Source organism: Macrosteles quadrilineatus, unplaced genomic scaffold, assembly GCF_028750875.1.
Source record: "Macrosteles quadrilineatus isolate MER2022 unplaced genomic scaffold, UCM_ALF_1.0 Scaffold_8__2_contigs__length_117827958, whole genome shotgun sequence".
Lineage (NCBI taxonomy): Eukaryota > Metazoa > Arthropoda > Insecta > Hemiptera > Cicadellidae > Macrosteles > Macrosteles quadrilineatus.
In genome coordinates, this window is record NW_026542601.1 from 82,980,840 (window position 1) to 82,994,326 (window position 13,487).

The window sequence follows — 13,487 nt, forward strand, 5'->3', positions numbered from 1 at the left end:
TAAAATTCGCAATCCTGTCAATTCGCAGAGACCTTGTGTTGATCCCACAAACAATTATGGCAAAACAATCAATTAACGGCTCCAGAGACATAAATAAACACACCCGCTGTGGCGTACGTCATTAATCAATGGGTCATTGTTGTTCTCTTCATCTGTCAAAGTCAATAATTGAATCCACGAGGGCAATATTGTAACTGTATGACTTGGTGCTTAGAAATGCTTCTTAATAGCGAGAGACTTTATAAATCAAAATATCCATAAATTAATAGGCAAGCGTGTTTCTTCAAAACTTTTTTTCAGCTCGTGTGCATCGCAGGGAAAATCTACGCATACATAGAAAGATATTTTCCTATAGATGTGCAGAATCCCTTTATAAATTAAAATAGGATCAAAAATTAGCACAAAAATTAATTTAAAATTTTAAAAAATTAACATTGGTTGCCATAATGGTGACGAAATATGAACAGAAAATCAAAGCAAATAAAAGAAATTCCAATCATATGTTTTATTTACAGCATGGGGTGAAAATAGAGAAGTCTGTACATTAGCATATTTTTGGTCGAATTTTCGACCACTGGATGACCTCTAGTTCTAGAGCTTTGTATAAAACTATCAATTACTTGGTCTCGACTGGTAAAGTGATTCAAGAGACAGACTTTCCATAGCAGTGTATGTTAAAATCTTGCCATCAAATGGCAATTCACCACGTAGTATATACCATGCCTACCCTATGGTTACCCTATCGTTTGACACCTATCAGGGAACATTGAAAAACATCACGATAAGTACTCTGCACTTATATACATTTTCCTATGGAAATAAAAAAAATAATCAGTAATATAATAGGCCAAGTAGATGTTTAAATTGTTTAAAACATGGTTAAATAGCTTATATTTGGAGATATTAGCAATGAATGATGAAATGTATAACTAATTAAGTTCAAAAAGGCCAATATATAATAAATTGTTTTAATCACAAGCGCTTTCGGAAACTATGTTTCCATCTTCAGGCTGTGTTTTTTGTACCAGTTTGAACACAGCTGAAGATGAAAACATAGTTCCGCGCTTGTGATTAAAACAATTTATTATATATTGGCCTTTTTGAACTTTTAAAATTAGTTATACATTTCATCATGTTAGGTACAATTTAATTACAATGGTCAATGCTATTGAAATAATTGACTATTTTGTTCATTTAATTGTTTTATATTTTTTGCTCTCTAACTCTTGATCTCTAACTCTGACTATCACAGTCAGAAAACATTCAAACGTTTATTATTATTTTTAATATGTACAAAAAAGCCATGAAGCAAAGCCCATACTTTACGATTTTCCCACGTAAAGTGAGTATTCAAATCAAAAGAAGGTTTTCTCAAAGAGAGTAAGGTAAGAAACGCAAGAAACCCTCAGAATTGTAAGCAGCTTTGATACCCGTATCTATTGGAATATTCAATGAATCAATTCACACTATTTCACAGCACCTCTGTCGATTGTATTATCCAATTATGTTCTTATTCGTTTGATGAAGAAAATTGGAATTGTTTATTGAGAAATTTTAGGAAAATTTGTCTGTAACACGCTCTCGCTACACATTCATTTTCAATTCTAATTTAGTAAAGATTTTTTACATTTATTATTTTGTATTACGTAACTAATAACGTAAAAGTGTACAAGTTAATTTTACTTTATCATCTTACACCTATCATTTTCACACTTAAATTGATTAGTCTCCGTAACAATTAGCCTGATTTATAGCTAACATAACATTTTGAGTTTACATTATTAAATTCATCAATTAAGTTTAGTTTATTGATTTGGTATTTGGTGTCAGAACCAAATTTCATCAGAAAATGTGTTACAACTTTCAAAGAAAAAATATGAATAGTATGGTACAACCTTTACATGTTATAGTTTTTATTGGAATAGTTTCAAAACTTCAAACGATTTTTTTCTCTAAAAAAGTTATTTACAACATATTTCTTTATTTAGATTTGTTCTTATATTTTATTACAAACTTACAAAAAATAACGATAATTTTTTGTTGTAGTTTTTTATAGAAACTATTATAGTTGAAAATTGTAGTTAGGTCCAAGCCTTTCAGTTTTACAATTTCTAGTCTCATAATGTTATATATTCAAGGATAGTACACATCACCAAACTGCAGAAGAGACGTTTGGAACAAAGAACAATGTTTATAATGCGTGTGGATTCATTTTGGTGCCCAATAAAAAAATTTATTCCATCGAAGTCCGAAAGGAAAAATACATTAAACTGTCAGAAGGGTTAATTTGAATAACATTTCGTAGATTTGATCAATTAATTTCTCATAGCCATGTGAGATGAGGTTTAAATATAAAAATTGTGTTATTATACATTATCTCCACAAAACTGTCTCGTAAGATTCAGCATCATGTTTATGACCCTGTTCCACTTACAGGGGACGTGACGTTACCTTCTCATCTTAATGGTGATTGCTCCCGTGTTCCCGAGTCTTCCGTCAATAACGCAAATACGAGAAAATTTTACTGCACTGTCTTAAACTGTCATCAGTTTTATTAAATTTGCCCTGGAAAGTGGTGTGATAAATTAAAAGTCTTTTAGTACAAATTATTTTATAAACTATCATCCGATTTCTCGTGGTTTAAAATCTTTGTACGTTAATTTCATACAAAATGTTTACGGTAAGAATTATTGGGGTGCCCTCAAGGAAGGATTTCAATTGCAACTTTTGTGTCCTCAAAATTCTAAAACAAGTAAGGATAGACTAAATTGATGCAAATTTCCTCAACCACGACTTAGGATGTTCGTCAAGCCATAAAATAATCGATTATTGACTTAATATTGCAATAAACTTATGTTTTATCAATTGATCGTTACAGAGTAGGCCTACCAAGTATAATGTGATCTGATATGTTAAACAATTATATTAAACTTGTTGAGGTAAAACCGTCACTAAAACCTAATTTTGTTTGGCATTGGAAAATAAACTATTTTTTCTGAATCTATGTTGTACTCAAATCTAAAAGCGAAAGCATAGGCCTACTTTTCACACAAGAAACTATATCATTATTCTATTGACTGATGGTTTACAAATATTTTATCATCTTAAAAATCAAATTAATTTTAACTTCGTATTATCGTTCCAATCTGCCTTTGTTTAAAATTAAGGAGCTCACTAACCATTGTTAAATTTCCTCTTTGACAACATCTTCAATTAAAGAGGCGGAAACGCGTTGGCGCTGTACTTGACTTAGTGAGTAGAGCGCTCTAGAGGGTTGGGATGGTAATACGGTCAATCACTGCCTTAAATCCTTTTACACCTACATTAATTATGAAAATATCTTCTTGATAACTCTAAATTGAACCATGCAAGCGTTAGAATAAAAAGTTTGCTTATCTTTGTCGACCCGATAGTTATATTTATTGGTTGACTAACTTAGCTCTTGAACTTATTACCTTTGTCTATTAATGCAACTAGAAATTCCATCCCCAAACTCGTCGAAGTTGATGTGAGCCACCGACAGATTGCGCTGATCTAAACTACTAAATTCTGTCAAATTCACAAACTTTTTTACCAAGTCAAACTTAGGATGACTTAGGGAATAAGCTATGGCAACTGTTATAACCCATCAACCTGGTCAGCAAAGAAAAAATAAGGTATAAAATAGAATTTTAGACACTAGCGCATTCTGTGACTGGCTCACATAACTACGTTATTTTTTAATGAAAAATTTGCGACAGCTGATCGATATACATGGGGTTTCAACTTCAGTAATACTTTGCTTTAGTATCCAACTAGCAGAGTACCCGTCCTTCGTACGGGGTTGGAATATAAGTATAAAATGCTTATTGCAGTTATACTTAAGCTTTGCGATTGCAATGGGTGGAGGACACAGTTTGATAAAATTTGCTTCTTTAAATTTACAGTATTCTATAGTATTACACATCTACCATAGCCATAATGTTCTACCATTTCACCTAAACAATAGAGAAAAATAAATTATCAATTCGCAAAATATCACAAATTATTCATGAAATGAAAAACATAAACATAACTGTAAACAATCCTACTTTGACAGTTCTCATTGCGAATCACAGTTTTTTGTTGCTGCTTAGTTCAAATTAGCTGTTTTCATAAATGCAAAAAAAATATAGTGCTGCACCCACCCTGTTGGTAAATCTTATAACTTTTTAATGCTTTTCCATATCATAGAACCAACTTTTTTAGTTGAAACAGCTGACTAAATTCTTTAATTCCCTTTAAATATGAATACTTATAAGGTTAACATGGGGAATTGCAGAGCCACTGGGGCGGAGCCCGAAAGGATTTTTGAGATAAGAATATGCCTATATGTTAATCGGGAATGTAAGCTATCATCATGCCGAATTTCAGCCCAATCCGTCCAGTGGTTTATGCGTGATTGAACTTCAAACAAACAAACAAACAAACAAACAAACAAACTTTCACATTTATAATATTAGTAAGATTACTGTGTTATGTACTTATGTTCTATCTCATTATAAGCTAAACAACGGAAATCTTCAGATTACAAACATCACGACACTGATCATTAAATGCATGTTAAATATTTTTAACTAAATTAAACCACAAATTAACCCACTTATTAATCTATTAATTTTGAACATTTCATTTGGAAAACTCTAAATTTCATTGCAGTAGTTCAGTAGTATTTTTTTACGATACAGTGTTGTAGTTTGTTAAACATTTCGTAACCATCCATTGGTTGAAAATAATAATGGTATAGCAAGCCAATCAAAGTTCAAACATTTATTTTACTCATTTCAGATCAGAATCACAATTAATAAAAGCTCCGAACCAAACAAACGTGATCAAATCAGAAATAAGCTATCTCTGATTAGCTATTTAATTATTTATGTTTGGTTTCACAAATTCAAATTTTTGTCATTAGAATTCATTGAAATTTGAATATTCAACCATAAAGTTAGCCCTAAAAGAGCAAAAGTACATCGACTCTCTCATGTATAATAAACCAATATTATGTTACTAGTCACGTGGTCAGTTCACCCCCTCCCTCCCCCACCCCTTCATTCTGTTGACGAGGTAGAGTGTGAATTATTCATGTTGCTGTGTAATTATATTTACTTTAACGTTTTAATTTAGGCGAGAGTTTATTTACCCGCAAATGACACGTCATGGAATGGTTACCAAGTTATTACTTTGTGAAATTTGCAATTATACGTAGAGGATTATGTTGATATCGTTGTACATAGTGAGTATACAACCTGCTAGATACATAGACAACTATAGAATTGTATCTATAATGTTATTTAATGAGAATGTTACATGTGTTTCTATAACTAAATGCACGTCAATGCATCGAAATGGGCTATAGTAAAACTAATCGATACATAAATAAATTAATTCTCGTCATGATGATATTCTACGGTCTAAAATCAACCAAACAATCATTAAATGTGGGGAACCGGAGTTTTGCCAACGGGTGTCAGGTAGATGGGGGGGATGCCTTCGGCCACCTCTTGGTGCGGAGATTTGCCAACGGTGGTGGTGGGAGAAAGAGTGTGACGGAGGGAGGGAGAGCGATTGTCAGGGTTGTCTACGCTTGGCAGTTATGCGCTTGTCGCAGTGGGTTAGCTTAGGTTAGGTTAGGTTAGGTTAGGTTAGGTTAGGTTAGGTTAGGTTAGGTTAGGTTAGGTTAGGTTATGTTAAAAATTCAATACATTTCCTTTCACAGTCAGAGGTGCATAACTCCATTACTTTGAATACAGTCAGCATCCTGCCTGGTTTGTCCACCCCTAGCGGAAGCCACTCTCACGGTCACGTGTAATCGCTCTCGCTCAACCCACAACCGTTGGCAAAACTCCGCAGTATGTGGAATTCATGGATGGGGACCCTTTCTACCTGATACCCGTTGGCAAAAATCCTACACTCTTAAATGTGTATGTACTGTATGTAGCTTGGAAAAGTAGGCAAAAGTAGTTTTGGGTTCTGTGTGGTTTTTAGCTAACGGCTAATGTAATGTCCAACGTAACTACATTAAATTCTTGTGACAAGTCATTATTTTAGCCACTACATACTCGGGGATGAGTCTGAAAATGTAAAATTCTCTAAACACCAAGCTTGTACCATTTCAGGTTCATTTAATTCCATGCTTAGTCAGCCAGTTTGGATAGTTTTAGGCTTGGCCTGTTCCAGATGTAGACAATTTTAGGCTTCGCCAGTTCCACATTTTGACAATTTCAGGCTTGGTCAGTTCCAGATTTTGACGATTTCAGGCTTGTTTAATTCCATATTTGAATAATTTGAGGCTTGTCTGTTTCCAGATTTGGACGATTTCAAGCGCAGTCAGTTCCACTCTTTGACAATTCATAACCCTCAAAATCCCAGACTTAGTTTATAACAATCATAATTGTATTCAAAAATTTCCATTCTCTTTCCAATTATGTATTCCGCTCTGGTTAATATATTGGTGCTCTGCCCAGAAGGATATTCAATGATACTCGGGTTACATAATAACCATTTATGTAATGCACTCAATTCAATACTGTATGTGCATTGATATTAGATATCCCCAGGTGATATTGTACACTAGGTAACATAGTGACATCAATGTTACCATGGTAACGGTATACGTCTCACACCTTACTGCCGAACAAAATGTGCTGTGGTGAGATTTTTACAGAAAAAATAGCCACGTGATTCTTTTACTTTATTACTTTTTATTCTAGCTCCTGAAGGGGCCAAATAGTTATTATATTGAATAAAATACTTAAATATCCCGACTTGTCATTTTGAGTCAAAATACATTCACTTCATCGAGACCGAGAATTTAATCGGGTCGTCCTATTGATTCGGAATAATTAAAAACATTTGCTGTCAGTTTTCTTAGGGGTGTTAGAATTTTGTTCCATTTTAAATAATGTTATGATTAAATAATATGTTGATGCCTTTCTGCTATACAGGGTGTCCCGGAACTCTCTACCAATATTTTAGGGCATTGTTCCTGGGTAAGAAACATATCTAGATATCATATTTAAATTGTCCGGAAGTCCTTATTTACTCAGATAGCCGCCATTTTGTTTTTTTCACTTATTAATTTTTTTCTGAAGATTGGTTAAACATACGAAGTTGAAACTTTGCACAAACATTTATGACAACTAGACAAAGCTACAAAAAAATTATGATGATTTTTCAAATTCATAAAACAAAATGGCGGCTGTTTAAAATTTTGTTTCTTAAATTAATCGAAAACCGTTGATTTTACAAATATTTTACAAAAATAACCTTTTTAAGGCAATTTTATTACAAATCGATCGACATCTTAATCTTTAAGATCGGACGAGTATTAACTGAGATATGGCAGTTTTAGTTATACGTGACCGCTTTCAGCATGCGCTGCAACTAATATCCGGCGGTCACGTATCACTGAAACTGCCATATCTCAGTTAATACTCCTTAAAGATTAAGGTGTCGATTGATTTGTAATAAAATTGCCTTAAAAAAGTTATTCTTGTAAAATTTTTGTAAAATCAACGGTTTTCATGTAATTTAAGAAACAAAATTTTAAACAGCCGCCATTTTGTTTTATGAATTTGAAAAATCGTCATAATTTTTAACCAATTTTCAGAAAAAAATTAATAAATGAAAAAAAAACAAAATGGCGGCTATCTTAGTAACTAAGGACTTCCGGACAATTTAAATATGATATTTAGATATGTTTCTTACCCAGGAACAATGCCCTAAAATATTGGTAGAGAGTTCTGGGACACCCTGTATACTTTAATCAGACAAAATTTACATAACAACAACGTATGGGTATCTCTGACGATTTACGTGGGCCTACTGTACTTTTGAAAAGCAGCAGAGTACATACTGCAAAATAAACTAGATTCTGTAATATTTTAAAGACTTACTTCTCGGAACGTTCCAATATTGTTCAAAATAATATTTACTTCTTAGCTCAAACTATTATGAAAATTGTTCGTAATAAACAAAAACGTCCAGAAAACAAAACTTCTATAGGTCTTAATCATTAGTGTAAATACAAGTGTACAACTGCGTTCAAAATTCTATGTTTTATAAATTAACACAGAATTAATTAATTTAGGATGCTATATAAATACACAGGTTTAGATAACGTACTCATTTCATGTCATTTTAGATACGGAATCGTAATTTAATATGTCCAATAACACTTAAGAATGTTATTATTGGTACAACGATTACAAGGGATCAGATAATTTTACTCTCTTTAATTCACGTTAGCATAGCGAGTAGGATAAAGTGGTATCAACTATTATAACGGGGGTGAAAATGATGATGATGACTGAATTTCATTAAAATTTCATAAAGTTCGCCCTTTCATAAACAGTGTTGGAATTGTTCTACCAACCCCAACCAACATAATAATGAAACTCTGGACAATGCTGTTTATGACCTTCCTCTGTCAAACCCTGCTCACAAGAATCTCCTTTATTTCTCAGTATTAGCATGGCCGTAATTAGTATTGCGATAGTAATGAGAATTACATTCAATGTGTGTTGTTCATAATATTTACATATACTGCTATAAAATATACGTTATATATAGTAGGCCTATCGATTTCCCACAACAAGAAGATTCTCGAGTTTGACAGTTAAGTATAAAACTCCAAAATTCTAGTAACAACACGAAAAAATGTTTGCGAATACATTTATTCTTATGATTTTTGTATGATTCTATATACATTTGTACTTTTCAGTACAAGATGTTATTCTCAGTATTTTCATTTTCCTATTTTATATTGTTTCCTTTATAAAAAACCTGCTGTGACCTTTCGATGTAAAAACTATGATGAGACATGGTGCCTTGATAACTTTAAACTAACGTACCGGATTCGTGACTGTGGTTGGTCTAGAAACGACATCTGGGAAATCAGCTGATTAGTGGCCGGGAGTGATCCATTCCTGCTCTAGAGCGGCAATGAGATATTTTGCGCACTGTTTACAGCTATGGCAATGGGATTATTTCCATGCAGTGGTAGGAAAAATAAATTACGGCCACAATAAGTTAAGAGTTTCACAGCTTGCAGAGACTTTATTTATTATGTTTAAACTCAATTACTTAAGAATACTGGCCTAGGATCAATGTTGTAATATTTTTAGGGATTTCCATTTTTTTATCAAACATTTTTTTAGTTTTCTTTATTATGGACAAATTTCAAATATTTTAGACATTATCATCACGACACTAAACCTATTGTTTTTTAATAATGTGAGTTGAGCAATACATTATTTACTTGAGAATAAAGGCAACATGTAAAAAAAAACTAAGTATTAGTAGTCAAATTTGGACCGCCTACGGAACAACACCCTTTCCACCCATTACGAATATTTCGTGATATTCCGTAATAACCGAAGTTCCTGACACGATTTTCACAAGGAAGTAATGTTTCACAGGCCAAGTCAAAAATAAACTTCCAAAACTTGTTTTGCCACAACAACGAGAAACAAGGAGGGTGGGGTGTGAACTAATTAATTGTTCAATCAATTCTAACTTGAATTAGAATAGTTTGGGTATAGAATGTCTGTCACAAACGTTACAAAGCAGTCCATGTACTTATACAAACTTTCCTGACAACTATTAAAGGCAATATAATAAAAAGGGTTTTTATATAGGGTGCTTTGATAATGGGGGCTTAATAAGTAACTATTGAAAACTATTATGAAACCATCTCAATTGGAATAATGTATGATGGTTTTTAACACTAATAATGAAAATTCTAAACATAATTTTTGTTATGTCTCATTTACAGTTAATGATTGAAATAGTATGTTCAAATGTTTTGCAACATGTTGAGTGGTGAAAATGCTCGGTTAAATTAAACTATTTTCGACTAATTAAGACCATGATGAAAATATTATGTAGACATGTAAGTATAAGCATTGGAATGAGATTTACGTGATTAAAATCTATATTACATTTATTTATAAATGTTGATAAGTAATACAGCAATGTACTAAAATAGTTTTGTTTCAGTATTTAATGATACTTATCAAATTTAGTCGTTTTATAAAGTAACACAACACTCCATTATTGGGATATGACTTAAAAAACCACAGGTTTTTCAACAGAAAATCAAGAATGGGTAGTTAAGAAATTATGTCAGTACTCTCATCTTCCAATCATGGGTCGTGATTTAATTACTTCTCCCTTTAGCTCATAAACTATTTTATTAGTTGTTTTAATAAAACACTAATGCTAATTATGCAACTAGAATTTAAATCTCATATCATTGTAACATTGTAGGCTGATTATAACCTTCTCTTATTGTTGATGTCTTTAAAGTGTCTGCGAAAACATCACATTAATACTTTTTTACTGATAATACAAGGCGAGATTCTGATAGGAAAATACCTGAGGATAGGTATGGAATTCAAGAAGGATAAAATAGGAACAAATATACTGTGAGTATGATTATAACATAATTTTTTGTGCAGACTTTTTAAATAATTTCTTACCTATGCGAGATGACAACACGTTATTCCGTTCAATGTTTTTAGGTTCCAGTAAGCTTAGGTTCAGTCATTTATTGTTTTGTTCAAACCCAACCTTCCAACTTTAAAGTTCAATACTTATTTGTTTTGTAAACTTCCTTCAAAAAAATTTTTAACCCCCAAATAGGCTTTTTTAAGGAGACAACCAACCCTTTTCTCCATCTTAACCACAAAACGCTGTTACAAATCGACCTAAATAAACCCTTTTACATCAATTAACTAATTAATTGTATTGTTTTCCGATATCAGTTACTGTATTTAAGTTTCGCACATGGGTTTGGTCAGATACTGCTCATATCTGACATCATGTTGACAATATGTAACATTAAACAACAAAAGCACACCAACACATGTGACAACAGCTGACTGACCTGCACTACAGACTACAGACTACCTAGGAAGGACGAATCATATAAGGACGGCCAGGATAAGGACGGTACTAAGGACCACGGCGTTGAAGCGCCAACTAAACAGACAGTGTTTCCCGCCCTTGGAATTTCCCCTGTGAAAACGCGAATTTCCCTTTTTCCCCTATTTCCTGTTCATCACGATTTTCCGAAACGTTTCGATGAAAACTACTATTTCATTGCTAGTCTCGAAAGTGACTTATTGCGGTGAGAGATTGCATTTACACGCGAGGCGAAGCCGAGTGTGGTAAAAACAATCGAGCACTTTTGCACTTTTGTTTAATGGCACTTTTGAGATGAGTATTGAACATTATTTTTCATTACGATATCGAAAAGCTTGTAAGCAACATGAATATTTATGTTTATTCAACTTAGTATCAACATAGACTAACCAACGTATCAATAAAAAGCTCATAACGCTGAGTTTCCGTGCTTATGTCGAGGTGCAAAATAATGCAACAGCTGCTCGGTCTGCACCACAAAATCCCATAACGGTTACTTTCCGTGCACCGCAAATGCACAGAAAGTTAACGTTATGCTATTTTGCCATGCAGTAGCGGGAATAACATATTTTCTTTAGAAATACTCATTTTAAGTTTAGAAAGTGTTCTTTCGTGTGTAGAGTAATGAAAACATCTTGAAATGCACATAGCGAAATCCATCATGATAGCAAATATTTAGTATAGCATTTGCACTTGGAACCCTTTCATAAACCTTTTTTCATGTAAGGAAATCCATCGTTGTTCAATATATTTCAGTAATTGCTTATGAGGTAGAGCATTCTTTCCCAAATTATTTATTTAAATTGATTTATAAATACCGAACAATTAGGTTTTAATTTAACTCAAATAAAGGTAATGTAAGACACTGTTTTACGACAAAACACGGTAATTCATTGGTATCCCTGTCTTCTCTATTTCATCGCCAATCAAATTATATACGTGTATACTCAATGTCATCACATATCATTATTCATCGCCAAAGAAGTAAGAAGAAAAGGATTAGCTTGTTTACCCGAGTGTCCACAGTACTTTTACTTTGGATTGTGTAAAAAAACACCTTGTATTCAGTCAACCGATTATCTTTCATCCAATTTCCCTAATCTGGGAAAATTTCCCAGCAAATAGCAACATTGTGACGACTGCTCCATCCCTTATATCGATCAATGTAAAGCGCACACTCCGTCTATTAGGGTTGCCGGGAATAACAGAACATTCGTGCCTATCTGCAAATCAAACATTAATTAGGACGGGATTTTTGAAAGCTTGAATCGAATCAAGGATCACTGTTCGTCAAGCAATTATGGAACTCTAGTTATAATCTTTTTATGGCTCTAAAATTCAAATTTACTAATTTAAACAATGTTTCTTAGAGCAGTGCTGACGAAATAGTATTTAGTCTGCGCCTTTTTGAAAGGAAAATTTGATTCGTAAACAGCTTAATAACAAAAAGTATAATTTAAAAGTTTGATGGTAAATTTTGAAAAAAGGTATTGATGACATAATTTGACGGTATTTGATTGATTGACGTTTATGAGGAGAATTTAGAGTTTGATGAACAATTTCCACGTTCAAATAGTCAATGTTAATAAAGACAATCATTTATTGAATTTAACTTATAATAATATATTCTCACGCAATCTGCCCCACTCAAGAATTATTAAGAATTATTATTATAATTTAACTTTCCATTGCCCACATTGTGTAACGTCTTTAATTTTTTTTTAAACATAAACTAAAATTATTTATTAACTAATATGTTTTATAGCTTTTATACGAAGCACTTAAGTGATTAACGACAGATTTAAATCACTTTAGTGTTTAAGTGCTGTTAATAAGTGTCCGAGTTTACATTCTTAATCTTAGCTCAACGTACTAAGAATATCTGTGAATTTCTTATAGATATGCTTTTATAGATATGTAGATAGGACATTCTTATACCAGGGACTCGAATGTCCAATATAAATTTTATTGTAACGACAAAAGCGTTACTAATGAAATTAATAATATTCGCCAATACCAAACAGCAAAAACCGGCAACCGCGGGCAACCAGCGAATGATTTAATTACGAAACACAATTTCCTATTTCATTTTGTAGAATTGACTCTCAGAAAAAAAACCAAACTCTTAATTTAACAAAAAAATTAAAATACGTCATTTATTATTTTAGCGTTAATTTTGGTCTGTGGTGCATATTTTTCCAACCTTTAATAAAAGAATGTTGTTTTAAAGTCAATAACACCCTTATTATGACCACGCAGTATTGAAAATAAATTGTATTTAGAAATATAGCAAAACATAAAAACTGGTTAATTTAAATAACCAATACGTTACAATTTCACACCCTTCATTTTATCACAGAATTCCATTTATCTTTGTTTTGATTGCATTTTTTACTATTTGGTTAGTCAAACCAATTTGTATTTGTAAAATCTTAACACATAATAAAATCTTTACATAATAAAATGATTTTTAATTTACATTCATAACACCATAACATGCATAATTTACATAACAACTAGATTGTTTTGGTCCAAGTTTTTAA

At 32.4% G+C, this 13,487-nt stretch overlaps 1 protein-coding gene across 6 annotated transcripts in view; it reads right to left on the minus strand.

Moving 5' to 3' along the window:
* The window catches only part of LOC129001267 (sodium bicarbonate cotransporter 3-like), a 122,346-nt gene that overhangs the window by 91,901 nt on the left and 16,958 nt on the right, over positions 1–13,487 (minus strand). The gene's annotated exons all lie outside the window — the stretch shown is intronic.